The sequence below is a fragment of the Pelobates fuscus genome, chromosome 8, assembly GCF_036172605.1.
Source record: "Pelobates fuscus isolate aPelFus1 chromosome 8, aPelFus1.pri, whole genome shotgun sequence".
NCBI classification, from domain to species: domain Eukaryota; kingdom Metazoa; phylum Chordata; class Amphibia; order Anura; family Pelobatidae; genus Pelobates; species Pelobates fuscus.
The window spans coordinates 61569895-61590390 of record NC_086324.1 but is presented as its reverse complement, the minus strand read 5'-3'; the positions used below and the strand labels follow the sequence as shown (position 1 = coordinate 61590390).

The 20496-nt window shown below is 37.7% G+C and overlaps 1 protein-coding gene across 12 annotated transcripts in view; it reads right to left on the bottom strand.

Moving 5' to 3' along the window:
• The window catches only part of MAP2 (microtubule associated protein 2), a 223680-nt gene that overhangs the window by 91681 nt on the left and 111503 nt on the right, over nt 1–20496 (bottom strand). For all 12 annotated transcript variants that reach the window (XM_063429924.1, XM_063429928.1, XM_063429929.1 and 9 more), the window contains one exon: nt 184–251. The gene's annotated coding sequence lies outside the window, so the exon portion shown is untranslated. The remainder of the gene's footprint in view (nt 1–183; nt 252–20496) is intronic.

Sequence of the window (20496 nt, the reverse complement as noted above, 5' to 3'; positions counted from 1 at the left end):
TTTTTGCATTTTTTACTCATTTGGACTGGTTGGTAAAAACTGAGTTTTTGAAAGTCAAAAGCCATTAGAAATTGCGGTGCTAAACTGGACATCCACACAGATGACCTACCTCGGAGGATCCACTGAAACCAAAAACAACTACCAAAAAGGAGAACGATTATGGGTCATATTACAAATGCTTACCTGTTGAAGTAACGGCTGGTATCCTTGCTGTAAAGGCAAGTGACAGACACTCACAGAACCTGAAGAACCTAGAAAATATATGAATGTTTTGTTACAATAAAGTAATAGTCATTGGCACATGCAACTAAACCTGGATGTTTTTCTAGAATGATTTCTCCAAATTGAGCACTTTTTCCCTCAAATGCAACAATTTAAGGGGACTTTCATGAGAAGAAATTCAGCAAATTTCCAGTTACCCAAAATTCCACAGTATTAATTACTGCTGGACATCACATTAAGCAAAGCATATTCTATAATAACACTACTGGTAACATATTAGGGATGTTCCTACTAGAATGCATGTTTCGCAAGTTTTCGCATAATTTCGCATCATTTTCCAATTATTTTGGCCTACATTTTGCAAGTCCATTTTCAAATCACCACAATGTCCTGTTTAGTGAATGGACTACTATGTGACACTAATATGGTTAAGGTAGAGTTAAGATTCAAGCGTTTCAGAGACATGTGAAAGTGAAACGAAAAATACTATATTTAGTATAGTATCCAAGAAATAAAGATCAATATATATAAAATACATTCACATATTGTGTTTATATATTATGGCATGATATTTAACCATTGTGTTGAGATAAAAAGACCATTAATATGTGTGTAATTTCACTGTAATATATAATATAAAATAATACAGTCTCTGGTCTCATTTCCTGCAGTTTAAATTAATAGTTTTTAAAAATCTACTTACGTAGGCATTTAAGTTACAAGTATTTTAGACAAAATGCAGTCATTGATAGAGTTGAGTTGGCAAAATACAAGTTTCATTTTGGAGATTACATGGAAGATTAACACAATTTTGCAGTTGATCTAAAGCATCTGATCATTTTACACATTTTTTTGTTGTTGCAGTTTTTGGGTTGTTAATTGGGAGGCAAGTGCCGCATATCACGTATCTTTATCTGTGTCTAAATAATCTATTTAGAAATTCGAACCGATTACCATATACATATTTTGCTAATTTAATTGTGGCTGAAAATTGGATCATTTTACTTATGCAGCTTGAAAACAGCTCCTGTATAATAAGTAGGATTAATAATTAGCTTTATATCGACTTATGGGGTGAGTGACTGTGCAATTCAGAAGAAAATGAATGATCTGGCTGATTTTTAGATGGGCATATTAAACACAATGTGCAGGTAGCTGATATGAGACACCAGGGTCAATGTATTAGTTCCAGAAAGGGTATCAGTATATTACACACCAAGCGGAGACTGCTAAACACATTATATACACAGGTCTTTAATTACCGCTGTGTTACTGGACAGAGCACCTTATTCACTTAAAATGAAAACTGACTGCATACATTTAATTGAATGTCCTGTTGGGTAATTAATATACCAGGGATCTTTGGGGAATTTCAATCCAACTTTCAAATACATATTTTAAAAGACTTTCAAATTAATTTTATTTAGACAACGCAGTCTGCCAAATATAACCTTATGAACATGCAAAATGTCGTTTGTTTTTTTGAATGAGTATTTTTCATTGTAGTGCTGCTAATTATGTAAAATAGGTTAGTAGACATGAAGCTCCTATTGCAATAGTGCCCATTAAAGTTTAAATACTGCCTTTAAATTCCAGTTCCTGGTAGAATCTATCTTCCCTTATGCTCCTTCTGTTCAGATGTCAGAGCAATTTAGCATGTGGCACCCAGAGGGCTGTCAAAGAAATATCATGTCTTGGGAAAGAGTTGGAATGTTGACAGTCTTACTATTGACCTAATTCTGTATTCCGTGCTGTACATTCCAAGTCACGTCCAATCATATGCAAATATCACACAGATATTACATATACTCACACAGCAAACCCTGGGGTACCACAGTGTGCATTTGAAAGTTATTTCAAGGATCAGCAGAGATGTTCTGATTCTAGAATTTATGGAGATCAGAAACAGGACCCTTCCAACTTTTCTTATTAACAATGCAAATTTATTGCATTATTTTTCATTTTATGTTTTTCATAGTGATAGCAGTGATGTAGAACTTTAATTATTGTGTGAATGTATATATATATGGAGATGACTAACTATATATATTTGTGCTCGGGGCATCAAAAGCCGTAAAGTTAGAGGTGTGAGAGGTGTTAAACATACAGAAATAAAGCAAAGTTGGTTGTGGTGTGCCAGAACTGACAATGCAGTAGGCCTAAAATAAAAGATGGCCTACCCTATATAGATATGATATAAAAAGGGAGTGGTGAAGGGGAGGGGGGGCAAATTGTCAGACCTGAAACGGTAGTGAGGAGGGGACTGGTGTTCCTTAAGAAGTGAAAACCAAGCCCCTACCACAACTACAGACCCAGCCTTACATTCGTGTTCGGGGCATCAAAAGCCGTAAAGTTAGAGGTGTTAGACAAACAGAAATAAGGCAAAGTCGGTTGTGGTGTGCCGGAACCGACGATGCGGTAGGCCTGAAATAAAAGAGGGCAAAAAGAGATATATCAAAATGTATTCACTCTACAGATACAACATAAGATTCATTACATAATCATGTCATGGAAAATAATATTCTTCTTCCTAAATAATGTACCTCATTTTTTTTTACTATTTGTAATGTCCCCTCACATATGTTTGGGACATTAAATATTCTTTCCAACCACATCCGTATGACATGACTTACTCTGACCAACCAACCAAATTTGTCATGTTTATATTATCTTTACTTGTTATATATAGTTTATATATTTGTATGTATGTTTTGTTACATAAAATGGAGAAAAAAAAGCAAAGCAAAAAAAAAAATGTCTCTTCCTTGTCTCAATCACCTCTTCTGTAAAGAATTGTTTACGTACATTGCCCCTGGATCTACATTCCAATTTGAAATCATGAACCCTTGTTCTGCTGTTTTGCTCTGTACGAAAAATGCTTGAAACCCTAACATTAATAAGTTCTTTAATATACTTGACATTTTCTTTTGTATCACCTCTTTCTATTCCTTTAAGCTATACAATTTAGGTCATGAAGTCTTTGCATGTTTTGGTTTTTAAAGCCATGTACCATTTTAGAAACCCCTCATTGAATATTTTTCAGCTTACTTATATGCTTCTGAAAATATGGTCTCCAGAACTGTACACAATATTCTAGATGAAGGTCCAGCTGGGGATATGAAAAGTGGCCTAACAACCTTATTCTTTGTTCTACTGATACCATACCAATGCAGTCAAGCTTTCTATATTACAATAGATTTTAGAGGGGTACTGTCATTTCTCAGAAACTTGACGATCACCTATAACTTGTCAGAACCATTTTGCCATGAGATGTTCCATTTACTTTTAAAATTAGAAGAAATATTTTTTGTAAATTATCATAATCCAGATCAGACGAGGCATAGCTAAGAAAAACACTGCAAATAAAACCGTCGTGTGAACTACTTTGTCTCAGTATTTTTCCTACTCCTGACACTTCTAGACTCTGGGCAGAGCTACTGCTGTCTAGAAGTGTCAGTCACTAGCCCTCACAAGTGCAGGGAATTGAATAGGACTGGCTTGAAGAAGATGGCACTGCTCGTGGCTTGGTCTCACGGGACTCTCTATTGACCGCAATGCTATACGCGCGTGCATGTATGAGAACACAGCAGTGTCACTGGCTCCTGGCACTGAAGCACCAGGAGCAGAAGAGGACCAGATGGAAGAAAATAGCGGTGCCCATGAGGGACAGGTTCAGGTAAGATAAACTCACCTTCGTCTGACCCCCGCTAGCCACCAGACTCCCAATGGCTATGTCACTGTTGGGGGTCTTTGCATGACCTTAGACCGTGACACTGCCGCTTTTATTTCTCCTCTTTTCTCTATGCTTACTGCCAGATTCAAACGAGAGACTTTTTAACAACTTTTGACGGGGAGCTAAGATGGAGGCGCTCAGTTGCAGGGTAAATGTGTATGGATTACTACATTTAATGTTATTTTTTTACACCTCACAAATACATGTTGCCCAATATTGGGGTAATTATACATAATAGTAAAAAAAAAATCCAGGGGAGTGACAGTTTCACAAATTTTAAATTATATGGAATAATAATTACCAAATCATGCCGCTTTTGTTATTAAATATCTTAAAACAGATTTACGCAATCAGAGGCAATCACTTCCCTCTAAAATTGCATTGATAAATATGGGCGAATGATTCACTGGAATACATTTACGTTTTGACTGCGTTAATGCCCAAGAGCCTTGATAGCCTGGAATTTCAGTTTAATGCTTTTGCTTAAATATCACTTAAAACTGATTAATTACAATGACATACTTTTCATTATATCCACCATCTTTTATCTGGGAAACTATCCACTTGTGCCTACAAAGTGCTGTGCTGGCCTCCATGTGACCTCATCGATCCATTATAATAAAGTTGTATTTTATTTCATTATGGAATACTGCCATAAGAATAAATTGCATCCTCCTTTCATCACAAGTCTGGCTCTTTATTCCTTACAAAGCTTTTAGATTGCTTTGCAGTGGAAGGAAAACTTTCACCAGCATATCTGCTAGTCAACTGATGCTTCCTTTAGCAGGATCACTACCCAGATAGCTTTAGTTCAATATAGAAAAATGCTTCACTCTTATATTTTCCAAACATGGTTAATTTTATTAGTGCAATTGCTGACTGCTGACTGGCAGAACCATCCATATCATTTCATTAGCACGTTGGTATACTGTGTAACAATGATGCCAGCATCCTTTTTTTTAAGACTATACCTAGAACTTAGGTTTAGACCCATATTCCTCATTTATGCCCATATTGAAAAAAAAAAAATGAAATAGCATTTTCCTGCAAATAATTCAAATACTTCCGTTTACAGAAATTATTTATTCTTTACAAACAGGGTAGCTTCAACTTGAATGGCATTGAATTACAAATAAAGCTAGTTGATGTATGTTTATTTAACCCCTTAAGGACACATGACATGTGTGACATGTCATGATTCCCTTTTATTCCAGAGGTTTGGTCCTTAAGGGGTTAAAGGGACGCAATAGTAACTCAGACCACTTACTCTCCATGGGAGGTGGATAGGTAGGTAAAACGTATTTTTTTCTACTTTTAATGCATTTGGGGTGCTAAGTGGACCTGAATAAGAGTAGGGCAGGGGCACATAAGCAGTAGGAATCCAGATTTGTTTTCCTAACTGTGGCAGAACCGTTGCCTGTTTGTGCATTTCCCTGTTTCTTTTGATGTGTTTCCCTTGTATTTTGGTGTTTTGTACCTGCTCCCTGTACGGGAGGGCTGCTGGGAGGGCTCCCTGTACGGGAGGGAATCCATTTGCCTCCCAAACGGGGACCACCCCAATATCCCATTTAGAACACTGGGTTAGAACGTTCTCACCTCATAAGATAAGTGTCAAACCACAGACCACAAGGGAAGCAATTAATGGGCGCTTCCCTGGGTGGCCGCCATTCATACAGACGAATGGCCACCAGGGGGAGCATTCATGGATTGTTTCCCGACTTGTTCGTCTCCTGAATAAGGACCTCCCCGATGCCCCATTAGAACATTCACACCAATCAATCAGAACGTTCACCCTCGCAACATAAGTATCAAACCGCAAGGGAAGTAATTAATGAATGCGCCCCTGGGTGGCCACCGTTTCATATAGACGAATGCCGTCCAGGGGGAGCATTTGTATCCCAAAAGGAGACGCTTCCCTTGCAGTGTTTCCCACCGGGACCTCACAAGCGGAGACTGGTCGAGGAAGGCACCACTGTGAGAGTCCCTGAGGTTGGTGTAGACTCTTCTGGGGCACTGGCTAGATTGGCTGGCTTTTCGGTACCTGCGGAGACAAAGAGACCAGCTCTTTTCCCACAGGTGGGTTTTTCTGAGCCTGAGAGACAAAGGGACGGTCCTGGACTCCCAGGCACAGAGGCTTCTGGGTGTGGGAAACCCTGTGGTTTTAGTGGCAGGCTTTGGGGACAAAGGGAACAGAGTCCCTTCCTGCACTAGGAACCCAGGGAGGGGGAGGATCTTGGGATGTGATCCTGTATGGTTGTGTATTAGACCCCTTGCATGGGCTATGCATTAAAAGCCATGTGTGGCCAATAAAATTGTGTTGTACCTCCAGAACTCTGTGTCATCGAATTACTGGGGAGAAATGAGTGTCTTATTATTATAAGTTGTTCCTGAGCGACTGAAGGAAGGAATTAGCGTAGGTGACCGGTCGGGTTACCCGGGGTCAACTACACTAGCACTTTAGTGTTCTTTTAGGGACATTATAAACATACTGTAAGCCAGTGTCAATTTGGTAGATAATCAACATCTTAGATATTCATCAATCTTTGCTAATTTGGGATACATTTGCAATTTCTTTGTGTGTTTAGTACACAGCCTCTAACATGTAAGACTATTTTCATAAAGAACTGGGTTTAAGAATGTAAATGTCAAATATTTAATGCTGTACAACTGTTTGTTTTATTCAATATTTCAAAAAAAAGGACATGAAACATTCCAGTATCACTAAAAAAGAAAAAAGAGAAAGATTCAAGGACGGTTAATTGTAGACAGATGAGATGATTTCAAGAATATTTTCCTTTGGGCTACAAATGACGGACATATGCCACTCACTTGGTTTAACAAATGGACTACTTGTTTGGTGTAACAAATAACAGGGTAAGCAAAGCAACAAGAAATGTACAATTCCAAATTTGCAAGTATTGAGGATCACACATCAACTCCTTTGTGATGACACTTTAAAATCTACCTGTGCCCAAAATCTGGTAACTAATGCTCTAAGGTTCTAAGGCAATTCAAGTAGAGGAGGTACAATTTATGGCCAACACTACTCCAATCTCCATGTTCCCCCCCTACCTAAAAGTCAATGCCAAAGTCAGTCGCATGCTAAGCTGGTCAGGTCCACCATAGGACAAATTGTAACCTCAGCGATCCCAGACACTGATAATCCAGTCAAATTCATGAAAGCCATGACCATGGTCATTTAAGTTTATAATTCTTGAAATTCAAAATTAACCGACAATTCAATCCACATGACTTGCCTTACAAGAAATAGTTTAACAGCAGAAATGAACAAAGACAATAACAAAATAAAATAAACAAGGCAACTAAAATATTTCAAGTCTTTAGCAAAACATATTTTTGAAGTGTATGTAAATAAGAAAAACTAATTATCAGGTCAGGTCCATGGGAATAAAAAATACTGCTTCCTATTTAGTGTCTTTCTTAATCAGGCTATTCACCTATTACCTCGGTGCTGCAGAGTTGTTAACGTTCTAAAAGCTACGTCTGGCAATCCACTAGAAAAGCAAGAGTTAAGAGTGAATAAAGCTTTTATCACATGATTTCTGCCTGGGCATCCCTGAAGTTAAATGAAGTCTAAGTCTCTTCCTAAATCTCGAACCAATTACCAGCCACTGATTTTGTTTTAATTTGCATAGTATTACCCATAATTCTCATTATGTTTCTTTAATCTCCTGCAAATTTAATCTCAGCTCAGCAGATGCACATTGAGCTACGGCCTTTGTGTTGGATAAGGTGTGATTCATGGAGCTCTGAAAAGGTCTAAAAGTCACACGCCATTACACTCCCATCTTAAGCCTACTTAACAACGCCTTTTAACTGTTGAATACTATCCTATTATTTCCCTTACCAAACAAGTACGTTTTCTTAATATTGCTCAGAAAGTAAACTTACCATTGCCTCAATAACACCGAACACTCAACAGCACATTATATTCACATTTTTGCATTGTGGGTGATAAGTATGAAACCCATCAGACAGGTACAAAAAAGTCAAGGGTTGTTGGCCTTGTGCCCTCCCTGCTCTACTATACAGCCACTGTAATCCCCTTCTGCTGTAAATCCTTGCGATCCTTTCTTCAGAGACTGTTATTGAAAAGAATGCATTCTACTTGTACGCACAAGGCACAGGCTCTTTGGAACTGTATTCCGTCTTTTTTTAGATTATTGGTCCATTTTCTAGCGCTTAGTGGTAGCCCGCTTTTCTGTAGTGTACATTTGATAACTCTCTCATTGTCATCAATTTAGCATATTCACAGGAGGAAGAACATTTACAGTAAGTTCTTACCATACTAAGGAATTTTCACAGGGCTTTTTGATAGCATCCTGTAAAAGCTTTAGGAGGATCTCTTGACAAAATCTAACACTTTTGCTTTGGTCAGGAATACCTTATAGAATATCACTGCCTGAAATATACTCAATGCTAGCAAAACAATATTTAAAAAATCTATTGTTCGTACAGCTTTTCTGTGCACCCATGGGTGTACCTTGCTAGAGTTTGTTTTGACCCTTAATTTAGAAATGTAGCTCAAGAGCTCATAAAACCATTAATTCTCTTAGCACTGAGCTGCCATCTTTAAATCATATAATTCAACTCAGAGGCAATTGAATTAAAAAAAAAAAAAAAGAACCAAACAGGAAGGATTTTCATGGTATAATATATCTTTAGTTGATTGAGATAAATAAGAAATAAATGTAATAAAATGTATTTGGTCTTACAGGTAAAAAATACACAGCTTGTCTTAAGCTCTATCCCAGGTAATTAAATGCATCAGACATCATAAATAAATATTGAATAACGTATTACATAGCACATGTGAACAGGTAATTAATTCATTAAAAGAAGGGCCTAAAGAGTGAAGAAGTTCCACCATTCAAGCAGTATTTATAATACATATCCCAAAAAATGGCTTTCAATGCAGGGGTTATGTGGGTCATTATTAGATCTCAATTAAAAGGAATCTGATGTGAATCCTGACTGCAAATGTGGGTTTGTTTGGAACTCATTTAGTCTCATATGTACAAGAAGAGCAGGTAGTTTTCACGTTTGAGACACAAAAGATTTTGTTAACCCAGTGAACCTGTACTTTGGCCTTAGGGGGGGAGATTGTCAAAACAGACAATACTAGTTATTAGGAGTATGTCAAATAAATATATTGCTTTCTATGTATACACCTACAAGGTAATATAACATATATTTTAGCAGACAGTCTTCAAAGATGAAGCTTTTGTCAACTGATTTAAATAATGGACCCATTAACAAGTCCACCCACCAAGCTGTTCCATATCAGTGATCTCAATTTTGCCCATATCTTGTCAAAATCTTAATTCTGGAGCTTCCGATTCCCTGCTTCAAAGCTTTGTACCCTAGGATGCAAAAGAATGGTTCTTAATCTGTTATCAAGGAAAGACAGATGAGCAATGTGTTTATGAACTTGGTTAATAAGGATATTACTGCCAGAGTATCAAGATTACTGTTTGATCCAGCACGTAGAACTGTATAGCACGGATGACAAATAAGTAATGTATTACCGGTCCTTAGAATGGACGGATTTAACGTACATAGGAAAGTCAAAATACTAGCCGAGGTCAGGGAACACAGAAAGGGACGCAGCGATGAGGAAAGCCAGGATTCAGGATACCAGAATATAGAGAAGTCAATAAACAAAGCCAAAGTCAAAGTCAAAAACCAGGTAGAAAACTAATAACAGGAACGCGCTCTCGGACAACCACAAGGGATACCACGACAGGGCCCTGAGCAGGATGAGAACTGGGCCTAAATACCCCACCTTTAGTTCTGATAGGCTGTAACTGACCTTTGACCCCAAAGTCAGTTACCAGGCTTAATTTGCATAATTGCTGCTCAGCATTAACCCTTCTGTGGATTAGGTTGCTGCTCGGCACAGCTTTTCCTGTGTGGACAGTAAATGTCATTAACTACATTTCTATAAGCGGATGAATACGTGACACCAGGTTTCATTTGCACAATTGCTGCTCAGCATTAACCCTTCTGCGGATTAGGTTGCTGTTCGGCACAACTTTTCCTGTGTGGACAGTAAATGTCATTAACCACATTTCTATAAGCGGATGAATACGTGACACAGAGCTAGGAGAAGTTGAATCATTACTCTGTTTGTTCTACCTTGACAATCTAACATGCTATACTTTTCCCTCCCAGAGATTAGATGATATGTACTATTATTACAATCTCAGGTCAAACTCATCACCCTCCTTCATTACAGGCAGTCTCAAAAATGGTGGATCCACTACGGTTCCTAGCTACATACTTATTTTTCCTCTGTACTATGGGAATGTATAGCATTCCCAAAAATACAAGAATCCTTCTTGCACTGATATGTGAGTTACAGGATCACTATAGTGTCAGGAAAACAAACCCATTTTCCTGACACTATATCGTCTTTGGGGGACCCTCATCCTCAGGATCCACCTCCCGTGGCGCTGTAGGGGTTAAAACTCCTTCAGCCACTTACCTCCTTCAGCCACTTACCTTAATCCAGCGCCGGGCTCCCTCGGCGCTGGTGACCTCTCCTCCCCAGCCAACGTCAGCTCCCGAGTCGAGCGGAATGCGCATGTGTGGCAAGAGCCGCGTGCGCATTCTAACAGTCCATAGGAAAGCATCAATGCTTTCCTATGGACATTCTGCACGCTGGGTGCGAATTTTGCAGAAGTGCCTCTAGTGGCTGTCAGGAAGACAGCCACTAGAGGTTGGATTAACCCTGCAATGTAAATATAGAGGTTTCTCTGAAACTGCTATGTTTACATGTGAAGGGTTAAAACAACCTGGCACCCAGACTTCTTCATTGAGCTGAAGTGGTCTGGGTGACTATAATGTCCCTTTAATTCTATTGTTGCTAGGTGTTAACGAAACTTAAGGAAGAACTGGGGGATACATCGTATAGGTTAATAACAAAAAAAGTTTTTTGACCAGAAATGTCTTCATGAAAGTACACTCTTACTGCAGAAAATGCGGTGATGAGGAAGACCTTGGTGATGAAGAGGTCATCTTGACATCAAAACTGTAAGCTGTGCATGAGCTTTGGGCTCTGTACAAGCTTGTGCATGCTGGGTCATCTGCAGAAAAATGATGTATGTGTAAATGCGTGATTGGGCATTTCTTCTATAGGGACATCCACACCTGAATGTGTCCTTACTGGTTTTATGTGTCGTTGGTATTTTGTCCATCGCCTGGATTTCTAAGCCCAGCATTAATATTATGCATAAGAAGAATATGTGATTTATGTTTACTATTTAAATATTCTTAAATATGTTTTATATCCTAACCCAAAATAAATTAGGATACCATTTAACATTATGTTAAGTGTTTTCTTATGTTATTCTCCTTATTTACAATTAGTGGATTGTAACTTTCTTTGAAAATGTCTTCCAAATGCTTGGAGGGCAAATACCAGAGAACCTTTTACTTGTCAAGAAGTTATAAAAAAAAATATGTCAAAGTGTAAAAATGTCAGTATGCAAGCTAAACAAAAACTACTATATGCCATTTTACACATTTGTAAGAATTTAAAGGGGCTCAAAAAACTCGTTTATAATACATCTTCTTAGAAATCGATTGGTATAAGAAGTAACAATGTACAAAACATATTTATTGACTTAGTGCTGCTTTACAATTTGACAGGTTACTGCTTTAAAAACATGTAAGAGTAACCGGATTATTAAGTTATAAACATATACAATAATAATTAAGATTTATTTTTTTAAATACAGTTTTGCCTTGAAAACCCGCAGCAATAAGCACTTTCCTGTTCTGAAAGTATATTTAAATGATGCTGACTTTAAATGATGAATATTTAGGGTAAGATGTCCATAGAGACTCACTGATACCTGAATACTGAATGTAAATACATGCAAGATCATTACATTAGATTTGTAACTTGCCTAGAGTTCACCGGCAGCCATCTTATTGTGAAATAAAAGCATCAACGTTCCCAACATAAAATGGAGTCTCATTAGCTGAATTGACTGAACTATTAGGAGAGGATCAGTACTAGAACACTTCAACGATTTTATTTTTAATAGAATAACACAAATCAGTTCTTCTCCACTATATGTTGCCAATACATGCTCTAAGTCTATAACACTGACATAAATCTGTTTTATTCTGTGGTTCACAGCAGCAATCCTCAAAGTGTGTCCGTAAAAAGCCAAGGCTCCCTGGAGATCTGTTTATCAAATCAAAATTAAATAATGGTGGACATGGGACAATTGCTGTAGCAGCAAGATGAGAACTCAGTCTATCTAGGCCATACATATATTTGCATAAATAAAGACTAGGCCAGTAGAATGCAGAACAGAGTAATGAATGTGGCACATACTACTCATTCTTTTTGCTGACAAGGACATGACTTGATTTCTAATAAAAAAAAAATCAAAAGGAGAGTCAGTGTTTGAAGGATACATGCTTAATAATTATTGTTTCAAAGAAACATTTTTGTTAGTTTATTCTAAGAGAGTCAGCCGGACCCTCCAATCAAACACGTCAACTCAGTCTAAACAACGGATGTCTTATTAAAGGTCATGTGATACGTAGAGATCTAAACACAATGGTTTCGATTTCACTGCCTTTCTTACATGCATCGATAAACTCTCATAGATCAATGCATTCCTCTGTGAGGGTCCTATCTGAGAGTGGCGTGGAGAAAATGGTGAGATAGCTTTGTGCATTCAGCTCCAGCTGCAGAATGCCAGAGTAACAGGACAGCCCAGACTTTCATCTCTTACAAGTTGATAAAACTGATTACAGTTAACCTGGGAAATACAGGCACTCCTCACTTACCGACCGAGTTCTGTATCGGTTGTAAAACAAATAGGTTGGTAAGCAAGAATGCCTCACACCGAGACAACCAAGTCTCGCATGCGCTGGAGAGCAGGTGTATGTTCAGGGGAATTCCTCGCACATAGACTAGCTCACTAGAGCAGGGAATCCATTGAATCTATGCTCGGGTGAAATTCATCAAACATAGACCAGCTCACTAGAGCAAGGAATCCCTAAATTTATGTTCAGAAGAAATTCCCTGAACATAGACCAGTTCTCTAACGTGGGGAATACCTCAAATCCCCGTGCTAGAAAGCTGGTCGTATGTACTAGCAGTCGTTATGCAGGTAAGTTGCTAAGTGAGGACTACCTGTAATAACATGACATATTACGAGACTTTTAAAAAACTAAATGCACCCACTGGGGAAAGAGGACTTGGTACACGAATGGGCTGCGGGTAACTAGGCACTCTGACAGTACTGTTTATGTTTATTGTTATGATGTACTTACTACGTTACACTTCTATCGAGACCTGTCTATATCCTTGACCCTTTCAAGTTACTAAGGACCTGCGAGTCCCAATTTGTATATCTTAAAATTTTCTTCAAAATAAACACAAAAAGATATTCACCAAAAAAAAGCTAAATGCATATTTCCTGATTAAACAATTGTATTATTATCACAATCTCATGCCTCTTAACATTTCAGATTAACAAAGAGGGACACTTTCATTTTAGGGGTGTACCCAGGGGCGGAGTTGTTTTGAGAAAGGTTCGGTAACTTACTAATAACAATTTGTGCCGCTAAAATGTATTTTAGAAGAAGAACAATGTATCTTTTTTACATAGACTGATTTCTAAACACATTTGTTGTAAATTAAAGATACATTCATTGCTGTAAAGAATTAGGAAAGAAAAGAGGGAGAAATTGATTTAGTCCCTCCTAAATAGGGACATTTGGAAGGTATGAAACCTTCTGCAAGTTTGAATAAACGTTTTATATAATGTTGCAAACAATTTACATGATTATAGGTTAGTATCTATATACATGTATTGCCTTTTGTGGTGAGGACCCAAGAAGGAATTGTTTATCAGAAGCCTCTTCAGAGATTGACTTGGGCTGCCCATGACCAACTCACTCTTTACACAGTTGTTGTCTTGGGTTTAAAACAGATATATGTTTTCATTTCTCTTGTTCCCTCTTTGTGCAGGCTAGATTTATAAATATTGATTTGCTAGGTAGAACACATTGCCCTCTATTCTCCCTTTGCTTTATTCCCTCATGTATCATAACCACAGATGGACATCCTGCCAAGTCTGGGAAAATAGAAACCAGCTGTCAAACCAAGAGTTGGTGAGTTAGTTCTGCAGAAAGCAATAGCTGATGGACAGTTCCCTAGGTTTAGAGAATAATATCTAATCACGTTACCATTATAAAATGGAGTTCAGTTTTTATTTGTAACCATTTGGGCCACACCCAGAACATGCATTTTTCAGAAGTAGTGATGTAAAGACCAATATTTATACATTGTAGGACCCCCCCCCCCACCCCCCCGATATTGGGGTATTATGACATAGTGGTGTTCATAACATGATATGGCCATATGTGGAACTGAATCCCTATATGTGCTTGCTAAGATAGATGATTTCAAGTAGCCTTGTAAAATGTGATGTTGTATTTTGTTTTTGTGGTCTCTTTTTACTAAATGTCAATTGGCAAAAGTAATCTTCAGCTGTTATATAAAGGGTTAACCAGATCACCATTTATTCATAAAGTTCAACATTCAAAGTTCAACACAATTTAAATGGACACTCCACTGTCCATATACAAAAATAATAATAATAATTACTGTTTAGTAGATATATCCCAAATTACAACATACATGCATTTAATTACGCACGTTTTTCATTGTGGGTATATCTAAAACCAGCTTGCAAAAGCTGCACTTGTCTTGTCTGCAGCGTTTGCAAGGCCACCCCTTCTTCCTCCCCCCATCTGTTCTGTGGCTGTCCAATCACAGACTTCCCAATGCAGGTCAATTCATGAGATTTGCAAGACAGGCACTCTGAGCAATTGCCTGCCTCTTAAGTTTAGCTCCACTGAGCTGCACAAACCAGGAAGTAACAGGATCAGTTGTCTCACTGACAGACAGAGGGGTGTAACCAGATTAATCAATAAAAGTGCCAATTTTTATTGAAATCTGCAGTTTTAGTAAAATTTAAAAAAGTGGACACACTCTTTGCACATAAATCATTTCAGCAAGCTAATGTGTTTTAGGGGTCCTGTGCCCCCCTATAAATGTAATCATCCTTATTACATACGTAAGAAAATCCAAGGTTGCAAATGGCATGTCTAAGGCACTTTGTTGGTAAATATAACTAACTGGTGATCTAGAGATAACTCTTGTTCAGACGATGATCACTTATTCTGCTTGGCATTTATTATGTTAGTTGAAAGACTCCATTCACTCAAAGACTATGGGTTAAGATGATTTAAATTAACTGTGTATTTAATTCTGTCTGTTATGGTATTTCTACCTGTCTGGAAAATTTGTTTAAAAGTATTTCTCTAATATAGACAGGGAACGGTGTCTGGACAGACGTAAAACTGTTCTAAGATGGATTGACTTCTTAAAATGGGAGGGGGGTAGTGGTTATGGTGCATGGCATGTTCCATTACATGAGTCTGTAGTAAAGGTAGTTGAACATCACTAACGTAAAAATCTTGATAGAAATTTTGCTACCTATCCAGTTTAATAAAGCATTACTGATTATTGCCACTTTAGCTCTGTGTGCCTATTTTATTTAAGTAATTGGTATATTTCACATTAGTTATATGCAGAGATCAAATTATATTAACTATGAAATTCACATGGTTAATTTTATATCAGCATTTTAAAATTTATAATAAACTGCACATGGGTAAGTGTTTACTGTTTACAAACAACATAAACTATATCGTTGGCAAACACAGAAGGCAATGACCAGAAAATATCAAAATAACAACTGTTTATTTTAAGCAAAATTACTTAAAAATGTAACTTATAAGTGGACTATTCAATTTACACAGAGTAGCCCATTTGGGAGTCCATTTGTAATTCTGAATAGAAGAAAAGAGTTGTTCAAATTTTTCATCGGTTTAGTTGTTTGCACAGAATGTGTCCTGCTTTTATTTGCTGCCGATTCAAATTCATGCTGAGTTTAATGGTAACATGGTGAATGCCAAGTATTCCGACACACTGCAAGTTTTAGGCCTCTGTGTGTAATTTTCTATCTTAAACTCCCATTTGCATATCAATTTGTATTTAATGTCACGTATAACAGATTTTGTTAACATTAAAAGACAAGCAACAGAAGCTTTTTTTTTTACAGTGAAGATAGGCGAGAAATCTTTCTCCAATAAAGGGAAATTCCAATGTGAAAATATTTTTTTTGCCCCCAAACGATTTAGTAGATATACCCCCGTTGGAAACGTGCATTCATTCATTGCTTAATTTTACTAATTGGGAGCATATCCATCAAAAGCAGCAAATCTGCTGTCTGCAGCTGCAGTCTTTAAAAACTTTTCCCTTTTTCTCCGACCCATATTTGCAGACTGTGCCAGTGAAATGACCAATCAGAGGCTTTGTGTGCAGAGAGTGCACAAAAACATGCTTAACTTTCTGCCCAAGTTCTCATGGTTGAGAGCCATGTAAGCTGCTGACAGGGCTGAAGTGCACTCTGTGGGAGTGTGTCAGAGAAGGCCAATAAGTACACTGTATGTGGAGAAGGCAGGTGCACTCTAGCCTAGAGCGCCTGCCACCTCCATTAGCTCAGTGGAATTAATGGAATTGGGAAGAAAACTTCCCTAGCTGTCTGATTGACAGCCAAGGAATTGTTTCTGACTTCAGGTTGCTTGAGTACTCTATGTGTGTAGAGTGTCCCTATCAGTAAGCTTGAAACATATCATCAAACTTGTAGACATAATTTATTGACCAATAATTGCATAGATAGTTAAGGAATACTCAGAGTACCACCACACCATTGTAATTTGTCAAACTATTTTAGAATGGTTTAACGTCTAGCCTCGGGTCCCCCAGGTGCCACTTCTGGTCTCCACCACAGCCAACAGAGTTGTAAGTTCTCCAGAGGTGCAGGAGTTATTTTATTGGCTGATAGTGATCAGTTGATACTCTTAGCCAATAAGTTAAGTTAGGTTAAAGTAAAACCTCATGTTAAGGAGTTGCTAAGTTATTTTTGTTTAGTATTTCTTTATGTGATTATCATTTATATTTAATGTAAAGAATCATGTTGCATTTTTGTTCAGATTTTTATTTTGTAGTTTTCACATTATATTGAGTTGGATGTTCATCCTTATGGCAAACCTTCAATATACTGTCTGTAGCAGAGACAGATTGGGCTTGTGAAGTTACCCCCCAGCTGAAGCTTCCAGATCTCTTTTGGAAGTATTGGAGGCAGGGACCAGTGCTCGAAGGACACCAGGTAAGAAGTCAAACGGTGCTAAAACAGTTTGTCTACTCACAATAACTCCCTAAAACTCTGATTTCACGTAAACAGTTGAAACATACAATTGTGTCTACTTACAAGTACTGTGAAAGTACAACCAAAGAAAAGCTTAAAATGTGCTGACATCAAAGTAGAATACACTGCAGGAAGCCTTTTTCCCACAGTAAACATGCTTAAAATGAAAAAATGATGGAGTCACCACTATAATCAAAGATTATTATCAAAGATTACGGCTTGGTAAAACATGAAAGGTAACGCCAGAACACTGCAGAAGACTGGAACTCAGTGGGGCCATCATGTCCAGTGATTTCCAAATTTTTGTCACAATCAATTTGCAATTTTTGCAATTTGCAAGTCACGTTACCTAGGAAACAGTTGAATGTTGATCTCTCACTATACTCAATAATGACCCTTTAAATTTAATCTCTCACGCGAGACAGCCTTAGAACAGAGTGACAGCTGCCTCAATAATTGGATAAGGCACACCAATAAACAAATATACGGAGCAAGGTATTACAGAGAGTGACTAGCGGGGCAAGATGGTTTTAGGAGCAAGAAGACTAGACGTGGCCGTCACAAAGATGCAGGGCATGGACTATGTTAAAGAGACTGGGCATATCTATAAAACTAAACAAATATATAAAATCCTTATTTCCTCTTGTATTATTTATTTAAATAATTATTAAACATATAAATATATTTTCTCTGTAAATTCTCATTTAATCTAGTTAAACATAATACCTACATTAAAAGGATCATACCATGGAAGGATGTAGATTATGTTACAGGTACCGGGTATGGTCCTTAGCATAACACTTCTTGAACTTTTCTATCCGCATACAAACACGATCTGGTTCGTAAAGAGGTTTAGTTGTACTTTTTATTGTCCCATAAAGAAGATTTGATAATAACTGTCTGCCATTTTGCCTGTGTGTTGTTGTTTTTGTAGTTCATGTTTTCCATGGACATCTACTGCAGATGGACCTTCCTTTTAACCTTAACAACAGGAGAAGAAAAGTAACAACTCAAACTGCCAAGTACCATTTCTTCAGTGAAGGCATTGTGCCAGAAGATTGGTACCAGCTGTTTCCTAAAGATATTGTTTAGAAGAGGTGAGGTCACACAGGGGAGGGGAGAGGAGAGGTAATTAGCTAGATTGTGTTATGGATCAGTAATTAACAATATTCCTTCTCTGGAATATTGTAAAATGTAATATGTACCCTGTGATGGGAAAACCACCACCATGCAGTTAGACTGAATATTAAACTCACCTGTGGTTTGCTTCAACCTTGGTGCCATGGAGTAAGTACACATATTTGTGCTTCCACAACTGCAACATACACATAGTATGGTAGCACTCAGATGGGTGCATAACCTTTGTAGCAAGTATAGCTATAGTTTATATATCTATGCATCAGAGTTATATAAACTAACGACTTAGAAGAAACACTAAAGCCTGTATTTCTATTGGTATAGAGTCCCTGCCCCTAGTTGTATTAAGGTGTAACCTCCCTACCATAAAAAATAGCAAAATAAAAAAAAATAGCAAAAAAAAAAAAATTAACTACACCTTAAAAGACTTCATCGAGGAGACATGGCCTCCTCCGCGATGGTCCAAATCTGGGTTCTATTTTGTACTTTAGCATTGCACATTAAATACTACGTAGAGAGAGTACTAATATTTACAAGGGAGGTCTGGCAAGGAAGTTGTGGGCTGCAGCCTCAAACTGTTTTACTGACAATGATGAGTGACCGGTGTAGAGGTGTGTTGGCATGGCTGTTAACACAGTTCCATAGGAGTGCAGCAGTAGGCAGGAATGTTGGCCTTTGTAAGCCACTACCATTGGTTTGTGTATGGTCTGGTGGCCTGGGTTCTCAGTTCTTTTCAGGTCTGGACTGGACCATTCCTGGCGTACTGTGGTATCTTAGGCTTATCAGGCCACCAGACGATGAGTATTTATGATTTCCCTGAAAGTGTTTATAACACATGTCACAATCATTTGTTAGTGGTGGTATTGAAGTTTGTGGGAATCAGAGTTTATGTCTCTTAGGAATGTATAGATCTCATTGAATCTTCATTCATACTGTGCAAGTCATATTGATGAAGGTTGCAGGCACAAAGGTTGCCACACCTTTTAACTCCAGAAGCCTCCATCTGTCAAATCTACTTACTGAACTCTATACATGAATATGACCAACCATACAGAGATCCGTGAGTTTCAGGTGGAAAATAAAAAGCATTATTTTTACTTGCCCGCCAGGGCAGAAGTTGCCAGACCTCCCCTGCTTTGTTTATTCCATAGTGGAAATAGTAAGCCATGCTTCTGCTCAACTTTTATTTATTCTCATTGTGTGATAGATAATTACTAGCCCTGTAGATATACCCAGCTGTGCTAATTCTTTTATGGCAGAACCTTTATATTTCTTTTCCCTGGAGCTTCATTAGCCAATCAACCTCACGCCAGCCTAACAATGCTTTCTATTATGTACCATGCTGAAAGCACAGAACTGTTTACGTTTATTTGCTAAGGATATACAATGTAAGATCAATGTGATACAATAAGAAAAGCAAAGGAATAGAGATGAAGCATGTATAGTATGTGGTTTAAAGAACAACAGCAATAAAAATAATGTATGTGACATCCCTTTAAGCAGAATTCTTTCAGACATGTCAGGGGAAGAATTCTGGACATTTAAAAACATCTTCCTTTCTTGTCCAACACAGTCAGAGATAGTTATTTTTTTATCTGTAGCATAGGGAGAGAAGACTTCTACATTTTGGGACTGTTCTAGGCCTGGAGGGGAGTCACCAAAGGAAGTGAAATTAACATTTAGCATTTTATTTTCATTACTAATAATTACTAGTCTAGTTTTTTTGCTATTTATTTACTCTATGCAGAGATGTCACCTGTTCCAGGAAAGTGATTTATTTTGTTTATGCTAAACAAAAATATTTGTATTTGGTTATTATATGCACAAGTGACATTTTCGTAAGCGAGCCAGTGTGCTTTCAAACATTCAGCCCAAAAATGTTTTTCACTATATTACTGCTACAATGAATGCCAATTTTGACAACAATTCCAGGAGTAATTCCATATATTTGTATGTATTAATCATAGTTGTAATAATTTCCAGTGATTTGGGAATGGGAATTAGATACCTATCCCTCGTAGCTCTCTTCCCTGTACCCTTATTGTGCATGCACTATTACACATGGTGAGCATG